Genomic DNA, 19,569 nt, shown 5'->3' on the forward strand with positions numbered 1-19,569 from the left:
AAGGGGGAAGAAAGGAAGGAAGGAAGGTTTAAAAGGAGTGATCTATGTCTTCGAGATCTTTTACCCCAAACGGTACTGTGGATTCCAATCAGCACCTACTCAATGAGCACATACTTTGCACAAACAAGACTTGGGCAAGCTACTGGCCATGAAAAGTCACCTCATGCCTTGACCCTCCAAAGGGACGGTGACCTTGAACTAATGTATCAGAATCCCTTCCCACAATTGGAAGTCAATGCTGTTAAGTAACCAAACTTCAACCAAGCAAATTTAAAAAATCTAATTGTCTTCATTAATCAATTCATGAATCGGGCAGCATCCCATCTATGACGTAGAGGGAAGCTCCACAGGGCTACAGAAAAGGCAAGATTTTTAAAGGGAGAGAGAGTGGAAAAAGTAATTAATTATAAGCGAAGAATGCATTGTTTCGGCAAGCTTGCCCTCCTCTGGGGAACGGAAGGGATCTCTCAGTGAATTTCCTAGGGCCGACCAGGAAATGTCATGCTGACTGGTTAAAGGCTGCATACCTGCGGGGTTGGAACTGCAGTCAGGTTAGGTATTATGTCTTGGATTACTGACTTGGGTCCTTAACCGAAGTGACACCATTTTGGGCCTGTGGCTTTCTTTTTAACAATGTCAAGGAAGGAAAGAAGTCCAGGGAGGGAAGGGCCGGGGAGGGGGAGCCCTTGGAGGGATGCCCTCTGAGGCACCAAGGGTAAGAAACCAGGTTGCCATGAAGTAAAAAAAAAAAAAAAAATCAGAGCAAAATTTCCGTGGAACCTGACCCACAGCGCCCACAGGGATCTGGGCTAGTTAGCACTGCAGGTCGGTCTGCTCAATAATACTTTCCATTTGTACAAAGAGCAAAAGAGTTGGTCCGCTTGGACTTGATCCCCATTCCAGGCAGGCTGTGCTCAGGGGTCCCACTCTGAGAACCAGTTCTAAGAACTGCATCTGTAGGGTCTAAACCCCCAAAGGGGGAGGCCGCCGTAAAGGGAGATCCAAAGAATGAAGTAATGAAATGAATTTAAAGAAAGGAAACTTTGCGCCAAAGATGAAAGGCCTTCTTAACTGTGAAAATCTATTAGAATATGTAATACTCTCTCAAGAATAGAAGCCCCATTCCTTACATTATTTAACACAAGCGAGGACAAAGAACTGGAGAGTATACATTGATCCCACTTCAGGCCCTGAGAGGATAGGAAAAATGACCTAATGGTGATTTCCTATCCCTAATTTGCATGACAATTTGAATCTGAAAACATTAGAAAATAATGAACCTGACCCTCCCCAATAGCAGGAGGGCAAGTGGGCTGTTGTCTTTGGCATCTTTCTGCACTTTTCTGTGCAGGGAGGACTTTTGTGCAATTCCACATGCCCCACGCGGGAAGCTGGTGGACCGTGGCTCAAAGTGGCCCGGCCGGGATGTTCCGAGGAGGATCACCAGGTCCCAAACCCGGTGCCAGCGCCCGGGGAAGACAAGAGCATCCTCGAGCCACGGTTTAGACCCATCGTGTGTAAGACACAAGCCTTTCCGGAGGTAGGAAGCATAGAGAAAATATTGCTTTGTCCTGTGGGTTCGAAAGGCACAGCTCAAGTTCCGTTATTGTCCCTGGAGGGGAGCAAAAGTCACACGTAATCCCCAGATGCACACTGCCGGGGTATACGAGGGTTTTGCCTCACTCCAGAGTCACGGGATCTCAGACCTGGAAGAAATCGCAGTTTTTACCTAATGCCACTTGCTCTAGTTTCAAAGGGAGCTGTGTGCCCAGAAAAGGGGCATTAAATCCAGGGAAATTCTGGGGACAGCATCAAAGGGGTGGGGGCGGATTGGGAGAACCGTATTCACCTGAGGCTGGACCGGTGATCACGGAGTTTAGTGAAAGACTGGGCCCCATAAAGCGTCTGGAAGGAGGAAGACACAAAAAGAGCTGGAAACATTGGCAGAACCTGAACAATGTCAGACTGTCGTTGTAAACTTTCCTAATTTGTATGCAGGCTGCATTGCACTTTTTCTTTCACCGGAGTAGAATGTACGCACTTTGAAGGTTTAGTTACTCTGGGGGATGAGAGCGGAGCCAGTGGGAGAGAAAAATCACTTGGGGTATCCAGAACCATGCGTTTTCCCTCTCTGTACCCCCAGTGCCTAGGAGAGTGGCCCACCCATACAGCTGTCTTGGCAAAGGGTGAATATAAGAGTGAGGAATTTCCACGACCTCGTTTGAGGACAGAAATCCTGATCCCCTTGGTGGTGGTGGTGGTGGTGGAGCCCGAAGCTAGACCTTTCAGACAGAAGCCACCTTCCTTCCATTTTGGATTCCCAGATGGGGCAGGACTATCTATCTGTCACCAAAGGGGAATGTGATGGGCCATCAGAGTTCAGGACCAAGTAGGTTTAAAAGTCTCCCTTTTGTTGGGGTTAGGTAAAAAAAAAAAAAAAAAAAAAATCACATATAAATGTCTCTCCCCGCCAGCACGACCTAAGCAGACCTCGACAACTCCGACCCAACTCCCTTGTTTCTGTTTTCACCAAGAAACAGGATCTCCAGAATGTTCTCTCGCAGCCTCCCAGCACCAGCCTGGGCCAAGGGGCGGGTAGAATTTCCTCCCAGGCTCCTGAGCTGCCGGCCCAAGCTCCCTCCAAGGCTGTACACTTTGAAGAGTCACCGGCTGGTGCAAGAAGACCTTCTTTCTGCGGCTTTAGCAAGGGGAGGGGTGTGCGCGAGGGCTCTCCCCCTCCCTCGCCTGGCGGGGATTAAGTCTGCTATTGTCCCTGGCCTGATGGCCCCAACATTTGCATACATCAAGTCCTTGGGGCTGGGAATTGAGGCGCAGGCTGCACCTGCCGCCCTGGGTTCGAAGGGCTGACCCCTAGTCGGACCTTCCAGGTAATTCCATTTGGGTCATCACAGATGCGGGGAATCCAGGTCTGGGAGTGCGGGACACGGGGCAAACACGCAGGTCCCCCGATGGCTGAAAGTGGTCAGAGGTCTGGGAAAAGCACAGGCTTTGAATCCTTGGCGCTCTTTTAAACAGGCCTTTATGTGGAGAGCCTTCCAACCTCCTAAGCCTCATTGAACTTGAAAAGCTACAAGCTTCCTTTCTTTCCGGAGACCCTCTGGCCTCTGCGCTTATCTCTTTCATCGAAGCCATTGTTAGGAGCTGCATTAGTGGGAACCCGGATCCTTCAGAGGAGGCGCGGTATCATATCACAGATGTACAAATGGTCGAACAAAGGGTCTGAACAGGACAGAGGGGAGTCGGGGGAGCCCAGGGTCACGTCTGAGAGCATTCAGGCCGGGCCCTTGCTTCACTGCCGAAGTAACATTTTCAAGTTTACAAGTCACTTGCAAATACAGAGTGTGCTTTCTTGCTCAGAACAACTAATATTTCCAGTTGACAGGTAGGTGGTGAAACTGAGACTTGCCAATGGGACCCGAAGGATCGGGGCCCATCAGGGATGCGGCGGGGACTGAACCCGGGAATTCAGACTCTGCGCCCCGCGCTCTCCTCGCCGCGCTGCGCCCACGTGTGCACGCACATTCTGGGGAGGGATCCGCGGACGAGGTTTCCATCAGGCTCTTCCCTTAAGCAGGGTTCAGCTGCAGGGCTCCAGACACCTATCACGTATACTTCGGGGATACTTTTATATTATGAACAAGTCTCAGAATATTATTCTGGCAAATCAAGGAAATGGATGGAGGACCGGAAGATAGCCGAAGCTGGGGCTGAGCGCCCGAGGTTCCTGATAAGCTGCACCCTACGATACATTAGCAAATGAATGGCTTTATTCAAGTGTGCCCAGATGAAGTGCGAAGGGGTAGGCCTAAGTCACAGGAGGAAGCTTCCCCAGCTGGTCCCCTGCCTATTTCCCCTGCGGCCTTTTCCCCTTCACCGGCCGGGGGCATCCACAGTTGTTAACGTTTGTTCTCCAAGATCAGGAAGGGTCAGAACACCAATCCCGGGTAGTTGTTGGCTAATTGACCTCATTTTAATGTCGCCGGGCTTTTAGCCCCGTGTATCTCTCACATTTCTTTGCATTTTTAACTCCCTCCCCTCTCCCGGAGGTGTAATTTACAAAGAGCAAACTCACCCTTTTAAAATGGGACGGTTCTGCGAGTTTTGACAATTCATACCATTTTGTAACCACCACCGCAATCAAGATACAGAACTAAAATTCCCTCTTGCCCCTTTGCAGTCAACCCCGCCCTCACCCACAAGGCCCCAGGGTTTGGACTTATCTAGAATACCATAAGTAAGGAGTCATTCAGTATGTAAATTTGGGGGTTGGGCTTCTTTTGTTTAGCGTAATGCTTTGGAGATTTATCCGTGCGGTTGTGTGGCTCAGTACTCCATTGCTTTTTATTGGCGAATAGTTATTTATTGTATGGAAGCCCTACGTTGTTTGTTTTATCCATTCATCATTGGAAGGACGTTTGAGTCGTTTCCAGCTTGGGAACATTTTGAGAAAACTCATTAGAAATATTTGCATACAGATTTCTGTGTGAACGTACATTTTTATTTAGCTAGGAAATGCCTAGGAATGGGATTGCTCATCTTATGGTTAAGTGTATTTTTAACTTTATAGAAACAGCCAAGCTGTTTTCCAGAGTGTTGGGATCTCTGGGGCATGCCAGCAGCAACAGATGACCATTCCAGGTGCTCCGGGATCTAGCCTTGTCTTTTAATATTAATTCTCGGCCTTTCTAATAGATACGTAGTAGTACCTTATTATGGTTTTAATTTATATCTCCGTAATGACTAGTGATGTTACCTTTAAATTTTTTTTTTTTTTTTTTACTATTTTAAGACTATTTATTTCCAGAACAGTTTGAGGTTCGCAGCAAAATTGTCGGAAGGCACAGAGATTTCCCATAGACACCTTGCCCCCACACGTGCATAGCCCACCTCCCTGCTATCACCATCCCCCAGCAGCCGACTGTTCTTTTTGTTAAACTTGATGAACCTTCATTCACAGAGAAGCTCCCAAAGTCTACAGTTCATATTGGTATTCACTCTTGGTGTCATATATTCTATTATGGGTTTGAGCAGATATATAAGGGCATGTATCCACCATTAAGTGTCTTACAGATACTTTCACTCCCCTAAAAATCCTCTTGCTTTGCCCAGTCACCCCTCCCTCCCTGCCAATCCCTGGCAAGCACTGAGCTGCCTAGTTCTGCCTTTTCCAGAATGTCCTATGGTTGGAGTTGTACAGTATGTATTCTTTTCTGACTGGCTTCTTACACTTGGTAAGATGCATTTGAGGTTCTTCCATGTCTTCTCATAGCTTGATAGCTCATTTTCTTGTAATGCTGAGTAATATTCCATTGTTTGGATGTACCATGGTTTATCCAATCACCCGCTGAAGAACATTTTGGTTGCTTCTAAGTTTTTCTTACCCTATTTTATTATGGAAAATTTCAAACATGGAGAAAAAATGCACAGAAGACTACAGTGAACTCAATGTATCTATCCGCTGATTTCAAAAATTATCAACACATGCCCAAACTTGTCTATGTCTACCCCAATTCACTTAACTCTGGACTCTGGATAATTTGAAGCAAATTCCAGACATCAGTCATCTGTAAATCATTTATAAATATTTCTAGCTCTAAAAATAGGATTTTAAAAAACATAATCCCAATACCACTGTCACCCTAAAGCGTATACAATATGTCCTTAATAGATCAAATTATCTTAGAGTGTTTATATTTTTTCGATTGTGTTATACAGTTTTTTAAAGATAATTTTGTTTGAGTCTTGGTCCGGATAAGGTCCAAACATTCCATCTGGTTGATGTGTCTCCTCAGGTTCAAAGATACTCCTTCCAAATCTTTCTTTCATCTTGCAAATTTGTATTGAAGGCATCAGGTGATTTGCCCTATGGAATTTCCCATAGCATCATTTAACGGGAGCCTTTTATTTTCTGTAAACGGGCAGTTACCGTCAGAGGGGTGAATCCAACCCGAATCCAAATTAATTCATTAGTGTTTACAAAATGGTGATACTCGAATCTTACCGTTTTTTCTTCATCAGCTGGAATATCCCTAAAAAGATCGTTCATCCCTCATTCGTTACTTAATTACCCAGTGCTACAAATTACATAAAAAAGGCAAGATAAATGCTTGATTCTTCTCTTTCATGTACGGATTTTGAGAATAATGTGGAATTCACAGAATATTCCAAAGGTGACCGATTTCTTTAGTATCACGAGCTCGTGACTTTACATCTATTAGACACACTGCAATCCATTATTGATATTATTGTTTTCTGATGCTGAAATTGTCCCATCCTTAGCCAGCGGGAGCCTCTTCAGACTGCTTCTTGAATCCTTTCAACATGACCTGAGTAAGTTTTTTTTTAGCTTCTTTCTTTTCTGGCACCACTAGATGTCCCATCTTGGGCGTTTTATGTCAGTACCATATTATTTCGAGGACGGTAGCTTTGTAATAGAGTTTGAAATCAAGACACATGAAGTCTCCAGCTTTGTTCTTCTTTCTCAAGATTGCTTTGGCTAGTCAGGGTCTTTTGTGGTTCCATATAAATGTTATCTTATTGTTGAGTTTTACAGTTCTTTGCATATTTTGGATAACAGTCCTTTATCAAATATACCTTTTGGCAAATATTTACACCCAGTGTGGCTTGTCTTTTTATTCTCTTGACAGTGTCTTTTGCAGAGCAGAAAGTTTTAATTTTAATGAACTCCACCTTATCAATTCTTTCCCTCATGGGTTGTGCCTTTGGTGTTGTATCTAGAAAGTCATCCCCAAATCAGGGTCATCTAGATTTTCTACCATGTATCTTCTAGGAGTTTTATAGTTTTGCAGGTACATTTAAGTCTGTGATCCATTCTGAGTTAATGTGATGTTGCATTTTCAACTTTTAACTTTCATGTATGGATAGAATCTTGCTGCCTAGTTCAAGTTTAGTACTCAGTCGTGGGTTTCAGAAACGTTCACGTGTTTGTTGAGCTGGATTGTTTTTTCAGCCCCTAGAGGGTCAGGACACCCCAGTTAGGCCACCACAATCTATCTAATTGCATAATTCAGGATAACGGGGTTGTTCTTGACACTTCCCTCCCCAGCAAGCTAACTCATTACCAAGTTTTATAGATTTTGCCTCTTAAATTCTCCCTGAGTCTGGAGGCTAAACCAAGGTTGGAAGGGTTGGTTCCCGTGTCTTGAGCTGAATCTCAAGCCTATGTTCAAGATCAAAGATCTCCTCAAGTCCTCCTGGCCCTACGCCCTAACCCTGCCTCCCCATAGCTTTCCTTACTGGCGGAGGGAAGAAGTGAGGAGAAATTGAAGCAAGGGGGAAATCTAGGAAGGAAGAAGGTCCTTCTTCCTCAGTTAAGACCTGCATGCTTATGTCTACCATCCATCCTTGTCTTTTCATCTAGGTTTATTTATGTTTCCTTTTTCTCAGCAAATTACCACACACTTGCTCAACCCAGAAACTTAGGAGTCAGTCTATCTTCTTATTTTTTTATTTCCAAAGTCCTATTTAAAAAAAAAAAAAAATTCTAGGGGCGCCTAGGTGGCTCAGTCGGTTAAGCGTCCAACTCTTGATTTTGGCTCAGGTCTTGATCTCAGGTCGTGAGTTCAAACCCCGAGTCAGGCTCCGTGCAGGGTGTGGAGGCTGCTTAAAAGATAAATAAATAAAAATAAAACCTAAAAAATTCTAAACTTACCCAAAAAAGTTGAAAGAATGAGACAATGAGCATTTGTAAAAATTCACCTTCTTTGCTTTATCTGTTCTCTTATTTTTGGCTGAACCATTTTAAAACAAGCTGTAGACATTGTGCCCTTTCACACTTAAATACCTCAGCGTGAATATCCTAAAAATAGACATCTTTCTCTGTTTCATAGTATGATTAGTCTACTTAAGAAAGTCAAGGCAAATCCTCTAATGTTACCTAACACCAGTCCATATGAAAATTTCCCCAAATGTCCTTTTTTTTTTTTTCCCCAATGATCCAGGACATTCATGCATTTGGTTGTTAAATCTCTTTTTTAACCTGGAAGTGTCCTCATGCCCTTTTATTTTCTTACTTTGCCTTTTGTGAAGAGAATAGGCCAATTGTCTTATAGAATATTCCAAACCTTAGATTTGTCAGGTTGTTTATTGTGGTATCATTTAACTTTTTCTTCTATCCACTTATTTCCTGCAAATTGAAAGTTACATCTACAGGGATGCTTAGATTCAAGTTAAGCATTTTTGTAAGAATTCTTTGCAGAGTGGATGATACTCTTATTTCATAACACATCACATCAGAAGGCATTTAAGGCAATATGTCCCTACCATTAGTAAGTTTGATCACTTGGTTAAGATGCCTTTTCCCCTTTTGCAATTAACATGTAAACTATGGGGTGAGTTTTGGCACCGCATGAGCATCCTGTTTCCCATCAGCCTAGATGGTTTTATTATCTATTGTTTATACTTAATTGAATTGATTATCTTACTGGGGTTTCCAGCTGGTGATTTTTAAGTTCTATTATTTCATCCAAACTTATTAGCTGGTACTTTTATTTAAAGAAGAGATTTCCATCATTAATAAACTATATAGTTCATCTTAAAAATGCCGGGTAAATGCTGAATTTTTTCTTTAGTTATCAGTTATTAGAGTAAGGAGTTGGTATATGATCACTTCTAGTGGTGGCAAATAAATTTCCTCTCCCTTCTTTCCTTCCCTCCCTCTCTCTCTGTATCAATATGGACTTTACTTTTTTTTAATTCAGTATGTTTCAGTCAAGTACAGTCAATATTCTGTTTGATGCTTATCTTGAACTGAATTTGATCAGTGAATATCACTGCTTCTGTGTTGAATGGACTGACACAAAGTATGTTTGTGTATCACTGAGTTCATGGTGATATTTCCAGTGCAAATTTAACAATACAATTCTTTTTTCTCTTATTTTCCCTGAAAAACCTTGGTTCTTACTAACATTGAGATACATGTTTATTTGTTTTATTGCAACTATACGTAAACACACTTAAAATTATAATGCTGTCAAAATTATTGGGTGTTATTTAAATTTTTTGTGGGGCTTTTATTTTTATTTTCCCACTTTTCTTACACAAAAATTAGTATGTGTTAGCCTGCATCTTGCTTTTATATGCTGAAAATCACTCTTTATCTGTACATATAGTATTTTACCCATTGCTTCTCATGACTGCATAGCGTTCCATGTGATAGACATAGTTTATTCAGCCAGTCTGCTAGTGATGAGAATGTGGGCTGTTTCCAATGTGATGCTCTAAAGATAATCCCATGGGATATGTTTTTAAATTTGTTAAAATTATCCATTGCCCTCCTTGCTGTTCTGAGGCAAGGATTTTCCTGGCTACTTTTATTTGCTTATGTTTCATTAAAAACAAACTTTACACTGGGCACCTGGGTGGCTCAGATGGTTAGGCATCTGCCTTCAGCTCAGGTCATGATCCCAGGGTCCTGGGATCGAGTCCCTCATCGGGCTCCCTGCTCAGTGGGCAGCCTGCTTCTCCCTCTGCTTCTCTCTCTGTCTCTCATGAATAAATAAATAAAATCTTTAAAAAAAAACTTTACAATCATTTTCTCTAGCGTTTTGGGAGGAGGAGGGAGGGAGTCGAATGTGTCTGGGAAATGTATTGGTATTTTTATTGGAATTATTTTAAATATATATATTAACTTGAGGAGAATCAACATATTTATAATGTGGAGTCATCCTAACTAAGAACATAAGAAATCTATTTGTCCAAGTCTACTCTTGTGTCTTTCAGGGAAGTCTCAAAACTTCCCTCACATAATTTAACACATATCTTGTTAAGGTGGCCTGTAGGAATCTTATCTTTTTTAAACTTTTTTTAAGGTTTTATTTTTAAGTAACCCCTACACCCAACGTGGGGCTCAAACTTACAACCCCAAGATCAAGAGTCATATGCTCCACTGACCGAGCCAGCCAGGTGCCCCAGGAAGCTTATCTTCTGGGGGCTGTTTCAACCATGTATCTCCTTGCTGTCATCCAGTCTTGCCTGCATTCAAATCAAATCTCCACTCCAACTAGCATGTCATTGAAAGTCTACAATGTTAGTCTGTCTGAAATTCCATGAGGGTGCCTTAATATAGGGCTCTCATCTCATTATTCATTCTCCCTAGCTTTCTCTAGACCTGCTGAACCAGAACCATCTTCAACATGTGGTTGCCCTTTCTTTTGCCCATTACACTGTCTGTCACTTGCCACCCCTTTGCACTACATCGTTCTAATCACCTGTTCACCAGATAATTTGTGTTCATCCTTCAAAGTTCAGTCACTTCCTTGGGGAACCATTAATTGACCCCTCCAAGATGGGATCAGGTATCGAATCACCCCACATAGAACTACTGTAATAAGACATAGTGCGATGTTTATAATTGCCTGGTTACTCATCCATGTCCTCACTGGAGTGTCAGCTCCTTGAGGACAGGGGAGATACCTTCCTTAGAGTTATATTACCAGGACCAGTGCAGAATCCAGCTTTCAACCTATGTCTCTGGAATGAATGCACTCTTTGTGCTTGGAGCCACTGTTCCCCTAACCTGAGCATGTAAATGGACGTGGGTGGACCTCCTCAGGAGCTGGGGACCTGAATTTGGACCAAAGAATGTGAGATGCAGGAACAAGGAGTAGAATTTTCCCAAAGCCAGTCCCATGGGGTCTCTGAATGCTCATAGTTATGCCCCCTTTTATTTCCCTGGTTATCTTCACTCCCTACTCCTGAAGTCCACTTAAGACAGCTACACACTACACATACTGAAAAGAAAGTGAGTTTTGCAGTTACATTTGGTTTGGTGTTCCGTAGCGTTCTGTCCTCTGGAGTCTTCATACATTAACACATATGCTCTTCCTCTCTCACCCATAGAGAAGGGGATGAGCCTCCTTGCAACAGAGAATGCATGCCTATCTCAGGGTTACGTGCTATTTCTCTACTCCAGTTCTATTAAAATTTCACTGAAGTGTGTGGCTGAGAAGGTTTTAAGGCAAAAATCAAGAAAAAGAAAAAAAGGAAATCTATGTTTAGCATAGAGATGGCATGTGAAGGGTCCTTTAGCCTTAGCTCATCTAGAGTTCTGCCAGCTAACTGGCTGAATGCAAAGCCCTCACACCCCCTTCATTGCTGTCTTACAGAAAAGGAAACCACAATGCAGACAATCTGGTTCTAGTCTTAATGATGCCGGACGGTCGAGGTTCTCAATCCTCAGTGTTCTTCGAATATCCTGGAGGGCTTGTTAAAATGTGTATTTCTGGACCCCACCCCGCAGGTTTCTGATTCAGGTGGTCTGGGGTGGGGTTGGAGAATTCGCATTTCTAACAAGTTTCAAGGTGATGCTGATGTTTTGGGTTGGGAGAACACACTCTGAGAAGCTCTATTCTGGAGAAAGCATAAGGCTGAAGCACCAGTTAACCAGGTAAGGCCCGAGAAGATACATTGGTCTGCTATCAGGAAAGAGGCTAAGGCCTCCTACTGTAGAATGATGAAGGGCATTTCCTGTCTCCCTGTCCAGTGTCCTGATGACACCACAAGTCGTCTGGCATGGACCCTTTTGCCAAGGATCCACGGCATTGTCAAAGCCAAGTTAATTTAAATTTAAATGAGGAAATAAGTTTATACTTTCTATTATTTTGAGTGCTACAGGGGAAGGTGAGAAATGATGCCAGGCTTCAAAAACCAGAGAAGCAACAATGAATTGTTAAACCCCCAAAGTTCTGAGGAAGGCACGTCAAGGCACTGGTGGCTCTAATTATGGGGAATTTTGTCTTCCTGATGATTTGGTTACATTTGGCTATGAAGGTTATAAAAATGAATAAGACCTGACCCCACCTCTGGAGGGCTATATAGTTCAGCTGGAAGGCTGACATAAGAATGAAGCAGAAGAAAATATGCCAGAGATTCAGGGGGTGCATGGTCAGAGCGCGGGGGAGGTTGTCTCCAACCCAGGGACACCAGAAGAAAGAACTTTACTCCCATGAGCTTCCTCTTTGTTTAGGCATTTTATATGTGTGATCACATTTAATTTCATCCTTCAAACACCCTCCTGGGGTCAATTACCCGTGAATCTTACCAGGGTCAGAGCTCCCCGTAGCATGAGGGGTCCTTTAAGGTGCAAAAGTAATGAAAAGAAAGCAATGCACCACCTTGCTGGCTGCACTTGAACTTGAACTTCTGTTTTTCTTGGGAAGCCTTGGGCTCATACAAAAATAAGCCGGATTATACCTTAAACCTGCCTCAAAGTTTTGTGTATTTGACTATGACTTACAAGAGCTAAAGTCAGAACAAAACCAAACGGAAAACCAAGCAGAGCTTTACACAGCGTTTCCCCTCTCTCCAACCCCCAACACGGCACTGGAGGCAAACCTCACCCTTGATCTTGGGGAACTTGCATGCTCCCCTAGGGGCTCTTGAACTGTTCTGATGCTCCAGCTACAAACAGTAGGATCCGAGGCTATACTAGACACTTCTTTCCCATGTTTGCCATCAGAAACTCATTAGACAAATGCCTCAGATAATATCGAATCTACAGGCAATCAGCAGAAAGGGGGTGGGCGGACGGGACAGAAGTTATCGCAGTGCGCCCTGAAGTAATAGATGGGCAGATGTAAGATAGAGGCATCTACCTTACTTATTCTTGGAATGATCATGAGTTTGAACCCCCTAATCTTGCGTGAGGAGTTGAGAATACCACCCCCACTCTGATGTGAACACATCCCAGCAGTACCCACTTCACAGATGAGGAAGAGGGGGCTCCCTGTTTCCCCAGTCTAACAACTTGACTCAGTCATTGCAGTGGTCTGCTTCCCAGGGAAACGGAGGTCCCCTCCGTGGACAGCTCAGAAGGTTTCTGTTGCCTTGCTCATTAATTCCTGTTTGCCTTGCCAACAACTTCAGAGAGCAGTCTTACGGTGCCCTGCAGCTCTTCAAGATGAATAATGAAGTGAACGTGGCTGCCTAATGCTTGCAACGTCCCTGAAAATATGACGCAGACCGTGAGACTTCCATTGCTTATTTGTATCCGTGCACCCAAGCACACGCACGCACGTGCACGCTCAAGGCCATGCAAACTTAGTGCTCGCTGGGTGGACTCTCACCCCTGTTCCTGAGTCCTGCATCAGGGCTGTGGGCCCTGGAACATGTCGTCCACGTTCCTTTACCTTGACTATGTCCTTGCCTCCTCCCAGGACAACTTACTCAAAGCCTCCTTTGTGCCTTGCAGCCCTGTCTGCCTCCATGCTTCATCTCGCACGTGAAGGGCCCTCCTGGATGCATGTTTTCTCCTCCCTTAGCTGCTGCTTTGAAGCATCACCTCCTCCAGGGAGCCTTCTTCTAAGAACAGGGATGATGTGTGTGCCCTGGCCTTCACCCCCGTCAGGGTTTGTCTAAACTGGAAGCTCCCCTATTCATTCCTTCCAAGTGCCTTTAACTTTGCCTCACCGGACTAGCCTCTCGACTTCATAAACTCCTGTCACCGGTTAGACAAATGAGGTGTCTCCAGTATCCCTTTCAGCAGGAACTCAGGATTTGTCAAAATCGAACCATTAAAATAAGGTCATTTGAGAAAAAAAAAAAACAACTCAGGTGTTGAAGCAAACCATTTCCAGCCACAGAGTGCAATAGCTTCTCAGGTATAAATGATGCCAGATTTGGTTCAGACTCGTGGACATTTTTTATGCTGTAGGATTAAAAAAAAAAAACATAAAGGTCGTTTTTTCATTTTTTTATTTTTTTGCTGGAGTTTGGGGGCATTGGGACCGAGGGGAGAAGGGGGAGAAAACACAGGAAATGTAAAGGATTCTGGAATTTGAAATGTATAGGGAAGACAAGTAACTTCCCTGAATCAAAGCAGAAGGTAGTGGCTGGAAGTTAAATTAAATGGACCACCTGCAGAAAATGGGGACCAGAGGAAAAACACCCCGTTGGCACAAATAGAAACCACACATTTCTAAAAGCTTCCGTCAGTGGCTCGTTAAACCCGCAGTGCCGCTACTTCCAGGTTTGGATATTTTGGCAGCGGTGGCGGGAAGCTTGCCAAGGCACATGCACCCAGGCTGAATGCTCCCTTTGCAATTCCTGGCAGACACCTTCACTCCCACGCAAAAGATCTGGGGAGTGTTAAGGAAGAAATGCACTTGGTCAAAGAGAAGGAAACCAGTGGTGCTTCCATAGTTAAGCTGCACACACACGCTGGTTTATTTTCCGAGAGCCAAGAGCAGTTTCCACACCAAGGAAAATACCTCTGAGATGAAAGAGAAGTGAGACCCCTGCACTGGGTCCCCTCCATCCACTTGCAAAAATTATTTCTGCTTCATAGTTTATTATATGGTTCCTGTATTGTATTTATGCCTTGGGATCAATGTCACCCTTGTTTGACAATGGAGACAGTTGACCCTCAGAAAGTTTAAGTCATTTTCCAATATGTTGTAATTAAAAATAATAACGCCCAGGATTTACTTGTTTATTTATGCTAAAAGATTTACTTATTTATTTTAGAGAGAGAGAGAGAGCAAGCGAGGGAGAAACTTTGGTAGACTCCGTGTTGGGTACAAACCCCTTGCCGAGCTTGAGCTCAAGACCCTGAGATGGTGACCGGAGGAAAAACCAAGACTGCACCACCCAGGTGCCCCAACACCTGCTGTTTATTAAACACTTCCTATATAGCAGGCCTTATGCTGAGAACTTAATCTATGTGATCTCATTGATTAGCCACAGAATCGTCCTTGTTGGTCCTATCATCAGAGTCTTCAATCCCCTGCTTTCATCTTCCTGGTGTTGTTTGACAGCTGCCTAAACTCTTGGATGATTTCCCCTCATGCTCAGAATAAAATCCAAAGTCCTCAAGACAGGACCCAAGGCTTACCATCACCAGTTTGTGCTGTCAAGCTCTTTCCTGTGTTAGGGCCGTTGTACTGGCTCTTCTCTCTGTCCCCAAACACTCCCTCACACAGACATCACACTAATCACTAAAATTGACTCATCTTCCGCGTCTTGGAGGAATTATCACCTCTCTTTTGTAAGCTCTCCAAATACCCTGTGCTTTTCCTTTGGAGTGCACACTCATACATTTGTGATTATTTATTTATCTGCTTAGTTTTATCTGTCCTATCTGTTCTCTGAGGCCAGGGATGGGAGTGTTTTGCACATCACTATATCCTCATTACTTAGCGACACCTGGCACACAGCAGGTATTTAACAAACAAAAGCAACATTTTGAGGGACATTCTAAAAAATATACACAGCATTTGCATTTTTGGGATATATACGTGTGTGTGTGTTTGTGTGTGTGTGTGTCATATATAGTTTCTCAACTTTTCGAATCTAAAATTTCATGTTGTATTGTTTTTTTGACTTTGAGAATTAACTTATGGGCAAAGCATGGAAGGCTTGGTGGAGGTTGTGGGAGAGAAGGTTAATGTCAACAGCCATGACTCAGTAAGGATAAGAATGGAGCTGATGGAGGTTAGGTAATGGAATTTGGGACAGAGAAGATGGGGTGTCAATACCCACTGTCCTTAACCTCACTAAGTGGGGTGTCAATACCCACGGTCCGAAGTTGACTTACTGAGAAATAGGAGTTTAAGTGGATTATTTAAGATTAAATGAACCCAATAACAGAACCAAATATAAACATATATGGCAAGTAGGTGAGATTTAGAGTGGAATCGTAAGTGATTACATACTCATCTTTCCCATTAAAGAGTCTACAGGTATCATCTAAAATGGTTAAACTGAAAAACGGAGTTATCAGCATTTTATCTACAGTTATACAGTCACCATAAAAGAACTAAAACCTGAAGAAATAAATAAAATTTGTCCTTGAGGACTGGGATCCTTGGCTTTTATCACAGGCTCTTCTGTGCTATTTAACTGTTCATGTCTTGATTTTGGGTTCCCCCAGGAGTAAATCTTAAGTCAGGTCTTGGAGGTAAGTTTTCTACTGGGGTGGGGGGGCGGTGCAAGGAACACCTGCAAGGGAGGGGGAGTAATAATACAGAGAGGAAGGAGAACCAATCAAGACTAAGTTATTAAACCAGCTACTGCAGTGAGAATCTAAACCTATTTCCAAGGGAGAACTGGAAAACAGAAGAATCCAAACACCTCATACTTACCTTACCCAAGAAGCAAGGGAGCTGGAGGGGGAGGGATGGATTCATATGCTGATCCCCAGCAGGCTGAGGTCTCCTCTCTGGGTTTTGCTAATTTCCCAACACTTCCGGCCCATTGTACAGGAAGGGGCAGAGCGGCTTTCTGTGGTTCTAGGAAGAAAGGTACAGAGGTACAGACCCTGCCAGTCAGCAGTCATGGGCTCCAAGGAAAGGGAGGAGGGCCCAGGAATGTGGGGGGACACTGACAGCATCTGCTATAGTTGCCATGTATACATATCACTTTGATATAAAAATAAACATGAAGTGACAAAATGTGTTTTAAAATTGCTTATGTATCCACACAAAGGAGTGAGCGCTTATCAGGCATCAACTGTGCACCAGAAACTGTGCTAAACAGATCTGTTTGTATTGTCTCATTTAATTCTTACTATAACCCTGTGGTGTCTACGGCTATCTCTTTCAGATAAGATAAAGGAGGCTCACAGAATCTCTGTACATATTAAAGGGCACTTCAGCTTCTAAGGTAAGTCCTTATATATAAATATAGGTAAATATTGAATAAGAGTGAGGCCAATGCTTGCTGTAAAGTCTTCTAACACAGGACATCTTAAGAATGATTAGAAAAAAAAGGGGGGACAGTGAGAATTATAGGAGAATCAAGAGATGATCGTTTTGCTTTGGAAGATGTTGAGTTGGAGGTGATGGAAGGAGATTCAGCAGCAGTGCCCCTCTAGCAACTGGGACCAGAGAGCCGATGATCAGTAGAAGGGTCTCATCTGCAGCACAGAGGTCCCTCCACCTGGGATGTTTACCCCATACTTTTGTTTTCCCGTCTTTCTAGCTCATTCCTTCACACTATTTAGATTTATGCTAAAAACTCGCACCCTTGGAAAGATCTTCTCTAACCATGTCTCTAGTCAAGGGGAAAAGCCCATCTGAGGAGAACCAGGAAGCAAGTCCACTGTCTTCCTTCTTGGTGGTAACTTTCTTGTGTCTATTTCCCATTGGAAACAGATTCCCTATCTTCCCAGTCAGAAGATAACAGGCATGGAGCTCCCACTGATGTAGCCCAGACCGAACAGCACCCTGCAACAGAAATTAGAGTGTGTATCTTCAGGGGTGTGGTAAATTGCTTATAAAAACCACCTCTCTGTGTATCCATGGTCTTTGAAATTTGACTTTGCAGGTCCTTCCATCAAAAAGTTGAGTCTATTCCCTTATTCCTTGAATCTGAGTTCATTTGACTTGCTTTGACCTCTAGACTATGATGAAAGAGATAGTGTGCCATTTCTTTCTCTCTTTTTCTTTCTTTCTTTCTTTCTTTCTTTCTTTCTTTCTTTCTTTCTTTTCTTTTTCTTTCTTTCTTTTCTTTCTTTTTTAAGTAGGCTCCAGGGAGCCCAATGCAGGGCCCAAACTCACAACCCTGAGATCAAGACTGGAGCCAAGATCAAGAGTCTGACATTCAACTGGCTGAACCACCCAGGGGCCCAAATGTGCCATTTCCAAGCCCAAGTCCCAAGAAGCCTCACACACTCCCCTGTGCCCTCTTGGAACACTGCCTGCTACTTTGAGAGCCAGCCTTGACAACCTACTGAAAGATGAGAGATTATGGGGACCAGAGATGTGCTATTTCCTTGGAGGCCATAGCAGGTAAACTTGGCCCCAGCCAAGACTAGAAGAATTGTCCTTCTGAGCTCAGCTTGACTGCTGGCCCTCAGAATCATGTGCTAAATAAATACGCACTGCTTGAAACCCTGGGTGTTGGGGAAGTTTGTTAACTCGGTGTTTGAACACTAGATTCCCAATAGGGCACCCTGGCAACATGCTCCAAGAACATTTGTTAAAATGAATGAGTGGCCTTTCTTCATTTCTTTTGATTTTCTATCTTGACATGACTTTACTGTATTTACTTTCAGCCAACAAATATAAACATATTGTGCTTCACAGTGTATGTAACTGTTTTTGTGGGTGTTTGGAAGTTACATCACATTTTTAATTGGTTCAATGTGTTCCCCCACTGGGACATGAAGACATTGCTTTGGAGTGCTGAACAGCTTAGGTTCAAACCCACCCTCCCTCAACGCTTATGTTGAGGTTATTACTGAAGTTATGGAAATAGATTTCTGAAGATGATAAATAAAAAGAGCTAAAGATAAGGAAATGAGCCTTGAGGCATGCCCACCCCTAAGTCTGTAGAGAGAGCAGGAAGAGGAATGACCAAAACAAGAGACTGCTTTCAGATACTCACTTCTTTTATCTGTTATTTTGACTTAAGCTGGTGGCTGGGCTGGAATGGATCTGCCTGTTGACTGCATGAGTCACTACATTTTCTAGCGGTCTCAAACATCCAGAATTATGGCTCTTCTATTTGAACTGAGAGATCAATGAAGAATCATTGAAGGGATGGTATGAAAATATCTTTGCCTGGGTTATCTATAAGATGTCTGAGTCAGCTTTTATCCCTGTATGGAAAAGTTCAAAATCCATACTTTTCTCTTGGTTTTCACTTCAAGTCACCTGCCCCCTCCCGACTATTGCAGGATTCACTTCCAGGGCTGGAGAGAGAGGTTGCCTCTGAACCAAGCCAAAATGCCTGGATGAAAAATGAAGTAATTTAGTCAATCATTCACATGCTAGGTCTCCATGCCAAACATCTGGACATTTGGAAGCAGTTGGGCAATTAACCATTGTTCACTTTTCATCTAGAAATGTTGGCAGATGTAGCCCCAACCAAAGACATGGAGGGGCCGTGCAGATCAATTTGCCATTTCAGTTTTGTGGAGTCCAACCTCGAAAGGTCTGTGACCACATGAAATCCCTCCTAGAATGTTAAACTTGAAAAGGAACTCATGTGGAATCTAGTGTATAACTCCTTTATTTTATAAAGACACTGAAGTCCACAGAAAAAATATGTCTTGACTAAGTGCACGCCCGAGAAATTATCCAAATTTAGACACGAGGCATCTTGATTTCCACTATACCTACATCCATTTCCCCACTTTCTGCCTTGTTTAGAGGCAAGAGAACAAGGTGCCATTTGTGCTCAAATGGGATAGGAATAACATTTGTTATCACTGACTTGAATAGGTAAGTTTATTTGCACAACACTTTATAGCTTGTCCTGTGCCATAACAAATGCTTCATTTTGGACCATCACAACAGTAGCTATGGCAAACAATAGCTAACTGTCTCCTTAATTATGGATGAAATTAAGTGATGGTCTCACAGCTTGCAAACGACAAAGTTGGCACTGGATACCAGATCTTTTTCCTGCATTTATTCTTTCAAACATTGATTGAGTGCCAACTGCATGCCAGATGCTACACTAGGAGCACATTTGTACCACATGTCTTAATAGCAGGAATAGGTGCATCTCCTCTGCGTCAGCCAGCTTTGGCTAAATCACGCTGCAATAACAAACAACTTCAAATAACTATGGCTTAAAATATCA

The sequence above is a fragment of the Callorhinus ursinus genome, unplaced genomic scaffold, assembly GCF_003265705.2.
Source record: "Callorhinus ursinus isolate GAN/ISIS: 27379988/994484 unplaced genomic scaffold, GSC_fseal_2.0 scaffold43, whole genome shotgun sequence".
NCBI classification, from domain to species: domain Eukaryota; kingdom Metazoa; phylum Chordata; class Mammalia; order Carnivora; family Otariidae; genus Callorhinus; species Callorhinus ursinus.